This window comes from Vulpes vulpes, chromosome 8 (assembly GCF_048418805.1).
Source record: "Vulpes vulpes isolate BD-2025 chromosome 8, VulVul3, whole genome shotgun sequence".
In the NCBI taxonomy this organism is placed as follows: Eukaryota; Metazoa; Chordata; class Mammalia; order Carnivora; family Canidae; genus Vulpes; species Vulpes vulpes.
This window is the reverse complement of record NC_132787.1, coordinates 97,175,115-97,181,690: the sequence shown is the minus strand read 5'-3', so window position 1 is coordinate 97,181,690 and position 6,576 is coordinate 97,175,115. Positions and strand designations below refer to the sequence as shown.

The 6,576-nt window shown below is 47.2% G+C and overlaps 1 pseudogene; it reads right to left on the bottom strand.

The window, feature by feature from the left end:
* Nucleotides 1–647: 647 nt before the first annotated feature.
* On the bottom strand, nucleotides 648–1,274 carry LOC112932099 (small ribosomal subunit protein eS8 pseudogene; annotated as a pseudogene).
* Between the last annotated feature and the right edge of the window lie 5,302 nt (nucleotides 1,275–6,576).

Here is a 6,576-nt window from a genome sequence, read left to right as displayed (position 1 = left end):
ATACAGAGGAATGAAAGCAATAATTATTGTGTACCCCCCAGGTATAGGGGACCTCAGAAAAGAAACAAAATAGCTTGGCTTTGGGAGATCAGGTAGGGTTTCATAGAGAATAAGATGCTTGCGTCAACTGTGAAAAAAGAGTGAGTTTTTTTAATGGACCAGGGGAGAACATTCTAATGGGTCATTGTCGTTGAGGATAAAGAGTAGCAAGTACGCTACAGAAATCCAAGAATTGACCTGTGAGTTAAAACGCGTGTTCACTTATCACTGATTCATGGACAGAGGAAACCTGGAAGTATACAGCTGTGTACACTGAGCAAGGCCAAAGTCCCAAGGAGGACAAACATGGCAAAGACAAAGAAGAAGGCAGAGAATGACATGGTTTATTTCTGGAAACAAGAGTTTTGGCTGATTGAGCAGCCAGTGAGCATTCTCTAACGTGCCGATGCCAGGTCTGGACTATGACCCAGTTCATGGGGCAAGGCCGCCAGGGCCTTTGTCCTCTTACCCCTGAAGGACACTGAGCCTCTCATCTGCCCTTCCCATTCTCCACTGACACCCTTCCCACTTTCCTTTCATTACATTTTGTTTATTTTTTTAACAATAAACACCTTTATTACATGACCGAAGATAGATGAGAGGAAGGTTTATTTGCCTTGCTGGACTTTGATTTTCCACTGATGGAACTCGAGCTCCTTGCCCTCTAGCACGTAGCCATCTGCTCGGCCACACTGACCCTGTCTCAAAGCCATGCATGCCAAAAGCTGGCCGTGCTGGAACCGTTCCTCCAGAAGACTGCTGATTTTGGCATTCTTTTTCCTTTCATCATATTCTGAATTTTCTTTGATCGTTTTTTTGTTTAAAATCTCTTCCTCCTAGGCAGCCAGCATGGCCCCCTTCTTGTGCCCCCAGGGGGGAGGCAGTGCAGGGTGGGGCTCCTACACTGTGGGGACCGAGGGCTATCCATGAGCACGATCCAGTTCTTCACTAGGGCCGTGGTGTGGACCAGTTCGTCGTGGGAAGCATCGTAGACAGCATCAACAATCCTTGTTTTGTGCATATGACACTTGGAATCTCAGGAGAAGTTCCCTCAAGGCACAGTGCCTCTTATTGTGTTTATTGCCTCCCCAAACATGGACTGTGTGTATGTGGAGGGGGCCAATCTTCGTGTTGGCAGCACGGCATCCCAGCTCATACTTCTGGTTCTTGTGGTAGGGCTTTCTCTTGCCCCCAGTCTTGAAGTGCCTGTGCCAGTTGTCCTGAAAGATGCCCATTGCTCTCCATGCTGGCTGCAAAAGACCCTTTCATCCCATTTCAGTATCTGACTCTCCTCAATTTTTTTCTAATATTTTTTTTTTCAGAAGCAAACACAATGCACTCACCTCTTCACTAGCTTCTGTCAGCCTGAAATTCCTGAGACTGAAACTTGTGTGATTCTTCTGCCTCCCTACCAAATGCACCCTCCTCCTGCAGACAAAGGGAGGCCAGAAATCCATCCACTCTCAGCCTACTCCTCAGGACAACAAGCACCCCATCTCAAGAAGCACTAGGAAAGCCAGATCCCCTATTCTCCAATATTGCAAACCTGGAGCATTGAATAAGCAATCCTCTATTAGAGAAGAAAAAAATCACATTCCTAGTGGCAGTCAGCAGGAGGCAGGGGCTCTTCCAGCTTAATGACTTGCAAATCAAAAGCATGAAAACCAGAATGCACCTTTTGAACCTCTTTCCCATTCAGCCTCGATGTCCTCATAATTTTCTCCCATAGCGTTCCTGTTATTTTTGCTACCAGAGCAATAACCTTCCTTGTGCATTTTTAAAATGTGGGAGGAGGAGCTGTCCAGTGATCTCAAAGCATATGTTTTTGATTCTCATAAGATTATGGATACCAAAGGAATAAAAATGGAAATCACTACTGCCAAGATATGAAAGAAAGTTTGCATAGTAAAATAATTTAAACCTAACATTTGGACCCAATAAGGCAAATGGAACGTTTTTTCCATATTTTTGGAAAATGTGCATTTTCTTCACATTAAGTGGTACCAATAAAAAATAATGATTCTCACTCAGTTTATTTCTATAAATTAGATTGGCTTATAGTTTTCCAGGACATGGTTTTGTATCAAGCTATATGGCAAACACCTGAGCATAAAATGCATTCCACCGTTTGCTTCCATGTGGGAGAAACAGGTCACCCTGCCTCTCTTCTAAATCTAGAGCAAAGGTCAGTTAAAGCCAGTCAATATATTCAGTCCTCTCTAGCTGCTGAGAAAGAGTGTAACATCAACTTGCGGAGGTCCGTGAGCAAAGCCAGGAAGTTCCTCCCAGATAGGCAGGGCCACCGTTTCCCGGTTAGAAACCCAAGGATTCTGCAATCCTTGCTGGTAAGCACATTTGACTCATCCTGGAATCAGATAAACACAGAAGGCCAAATAATAAGAAAGGGCTTGAAAACACGCATAGGTGGAATCCGTGCATGACCACAGCTAGGCGAAGCTAGAAGTCTCTGGAATGAGAGTACGGCTAAAGAAACAGTAGGCAGATGGGGATGAGAAGATGGGGAAAGGGGAGAGAGAAAAGAGAGGTGAGAAAAGATGGCAGAGGGGGAAGAGATTAAGGTAAATGTTAGATCTAGAGCTTGTGTTGTCTAAAAACAAAAGAGTGTAAAGGCACAAGAAGGTTCCCCCTGTGAGGCCAAAGCTCTTGGAGACCCAAACTGAAGCCGAGATGGTGGGCTGAACACCAAGTCAGAACCACGAGTGATGCTTCAAGCCCCACCACTCCTGGAACTTGCTGGACGCAAACTAAGGCTGCTGAGAATCCCCTTTTCTCGCGATCACATGTGACAAATTCCTTCCTTCCTCATCTCTCAGGCCTGTTGGAAAGCTCAAAGAGAGATGAATGCGAATGAACTGTGATCACTGTAAAATATTCCACACATGGAGTGTGTGCGGTGGAAAGAGTGGAAGGTGGTGAATTATTTATTATTCTTTGGCTCAAGTGTCAGCTGTTTGTAAAGTCTTCATGTCCTCCAGCAGCTGAGGCACGATCCACTGAGATTTAAATAAAATTGCCTTGAATCCCTAGCCCACAAACGGTAGGAAACCAAGCATCCTTCCCAATATCCCAGAGGATTTGTAGGGAGGCTATTTTGTCCTCGTTCCCTCCTAGCTCCAATTTCCCACTCTCGCTGGATTTCCAATCCCTTCTCCAATTTTTATCTCCTGCAGGTGTTGGATTTTTTTTGTTCATCACTGGGGCCAGCCTAAGTTCTGGCCTTTCCCCCACCATACTATTAGGCTGGGTATGGGACTTTCACTGAGGACTGGAAGATACAGGGTAGGTAGTATTGTATGTACTACATACAGGGAAGCAAGTGTCCTAAAATTAAATGCCAGGGATTCCTTTGTTAACTGTGCCTGGCTCCTCTGGGCACTGGAAATACCTCACTGGTCATCTCTGCACAGAGAACCCCAGCCCACCACCACCCAAACTGACTTTTCTTTCCCTCCCTCATCTCCCATCAAGCTATCAGCTCTTCTCTATTCTTCCCCGATTCTATCACTCTTTTCTCAGCCCCTCTTGTCTACCTCTGATGCAGAGGAATCAACCCAGGCTACACATTAGAATCTTTAGGACAGGGCGGGATATTTAAAAACAGTGATGCCAGATCCCACCCCAGGCCAATCACATCAGAGGCTCTAGAGCTGGGGCACGCACACATACTTTTCCAAAGTTCCTAATGTACAAGCAAGGTTGAAAACCACCTCCAGTCTAAGGCATCTAAACCATGTCCCGAGGCGAGCTCACCTTTTGTACTCAAAGTCATCAAGGTATTTTGCTAAACAAAAGATAATTCTCTCCGTGAGAGAATTGCTGCCAATTTTTTAACTGAACATGATTTTTCCTGCCACAAATATTATCTTAAGAAATTTGCCAGCAATCCACACTTCATTTATCCAGGAGTCAGGATCTTTCCCCAACATGAGCATTTCTGGATGAGTCCCTTGCTCTCCCCATCCTGGCTCATTTTCCCAGGTCACAAAATAGCAGGGTAGGCAGAGAAGAAACCAAGGAATCCACACAAAGAGGAACCTGGTTTCATTGTTGAGAAACATTATGGCAGGTAGAAATTCAAAACTAAAATGGAAAGCTGACAGTATTTTGGAATCATGTGTACAGAACATTCTCAACTTTAGCAAGAAAAAAAAATAAAAGGCAGCCCCATGGCAGTGTTTTGTTTTAAAAGCAAACACAGAGATTATGTTTTCTGAATATTTCAGAAAACTTAGATTCTATGGAACAGTGCCATATATATCCTCCCCTTTTGTTCTCCTAACAACCATGTGAAGGAGGGAAGCGGAGCAGGAGTTATTATTCATTTTCCCAGCATAATGAATTTATACTCAGAGAGGGGAAGTAATTCCCCCAAAGCCACACTGCTCATGGCACAGCTGTTGCTTAAAACATAGCTTTTATCTTAGTCTGTTCCAGCCACCGTAAACTGGTGGTATATAAACAAGAACATTTCTCACAGTTCTGGAGGCTGGAAGTCTCAGATCAGAATGCCAGCCTGTGAGGAAAGCCTCCTCTGTGTTGCAGATGGGCCCCTTCTCAAATCTTCACATGGCAGCGAGCAGGGAGGAGCAAGTCCTCTTGTGACTCAGTTAGTGCTCTAACCCCATCCATGCGGGCTCCACCCTCATGACCTCATCACATGCTAATTACTACCCAGCAGCCTCACATCCCAATCCATCACACCAGGAGAGAAGGATTTTAACAAAGGATTTGGGGGGTGGGCCACATTCAGCCCCTATCAGTCCTCTCTCCCACTTAGGTACCCTTCCTACCTCATCATGTCTCCTCATTTGTGTCACGTTGCTACCAGTGAGTCTCTATGCCTAGGGTGTGTGTGTGCAGGTATACACACACACACACACACACACACACACTTGCCATCCCAGGCCGGGAGGCCACATTCCATGCGCACATGCCTCCTGAACAGGGGTGATCAAGGAAGAACATGAGATACCCAGGAGCATCTCTGCCTTCTGTGTCTAGGACGGAGATGAGAGAGCAAGCAGGGCACTTGCGACCCACTAACGGGGCCCTTCCTGCCCATTTCCTTCTCTCCCCCTGCTGTGCCTTCATGCACTCCCCTTTGAGACGCTGCATATCTTCTCTCAGGAAAGGAGCTGATGTCAGGCCCTGCCTTTGTCTCAACAAGTCTTTGTCACCTGTCCCTGAGGGGAAGCCTTTTAGACTGTCTTTGTTGGGAAAAAGAATGGTAATTCATAACATTCTAGAATTAGGGCTAGCACAGAGCCCCAGGAATGTTTGTGAACTGACTGGTTCTTGGCTCGCAGAGCTGGAAGGGCTCAGTGGAGGTCATCTCCCAGCCTTAAGACAGGTAGGGCCTGTCAGGAGGCAGGCGACAGATAGGAGAGACTGTGGGAAGGCAAGTTCTGCTGGGGTGGCCACCACCCCACCTGTACACAAATCAGGCCCTGTGTCCTACAGGGTGCACTGAGGCTTATCCAGAAGCAGAGATAGACCGCTCCCCACTCACAAGGAAACAGAGTCCTTCAAAGCAGAGTTGCTTTCATGAAGATAGGTGATCTTGGGGCTGCTGGGCCAAAGAGGGGATTCTGAGGTATCAGTGTTCTAGCCAATTCCGTGTCACCGCCTATTGCCAGGAACACAATAAAATCTCTCCCCCTCCGCCCTCCGCCCTCCGCCCCCACCCCCCCGTGTTCTCTGAGATGCAGTCTTGGGGACTGAGCACATATGGGTCTAGTTGGTCAATCTGTTGTCCTCCAAGGCTATAAATTCAGATGGTCACAAATTAGCTTCAGGGAAACTTCAGGCGGAGACACGCACGCTCTCCCATTCAAGTTCTGCTGTCCAGGCTGAAATACGGCTGCATGTGTTCCCTTCTGCATCACCCGCCTGCTGGAGATGCCACCCTGTCAGAGACAGTTTATGGAGCGGCCAGGAGGCCAGAATACAGTGGCCAGCTACCACCCCAGCCAAGGCGCCCCAAGGCTTTGATCTGCATCAGCAGGGCCAGCCGGTCATTCCTGCACACAGGCTTGAAATGTGGCTTTCCAAAGCACCCCCGGGGGCCCTGGGTTCCTCCTGCACCTCACCACAGCACTGTCAGTGCTGACACTTTTCTTCCCCTTCCCACTCTTTGTGACATCCCATTGTCACCAGCTACATACAGAGGACCCCTGGTCCTTTGCCTTTCCTAGTCCTGACAGCTGACACAGAGCCTGCTCACACTTTGCATGAAAATGCTCCTTCTTGGAGGTCCTTCTCCAAGAATCTGAGCTTGAATGCAGGCAGGATATGAACTCAAAGCAAGATTCAGACACTGGGTTTTTCTGAGTCCTAGGAGGTACCCTGGCCTAGTCTATCAGGAGCAAATTTACACTGATCTCCAAAGTTTGTGCCATCATAATGCTTTTCTGCCCCAAGATAAGTCCAAAGGCAGTGAGACTCACTTGGGAAAAGAACACAGCAGGAGCCTGAAACTGCCCCAGCAGGGCTTTGGAACCTCTGAGTGTAGCGAAC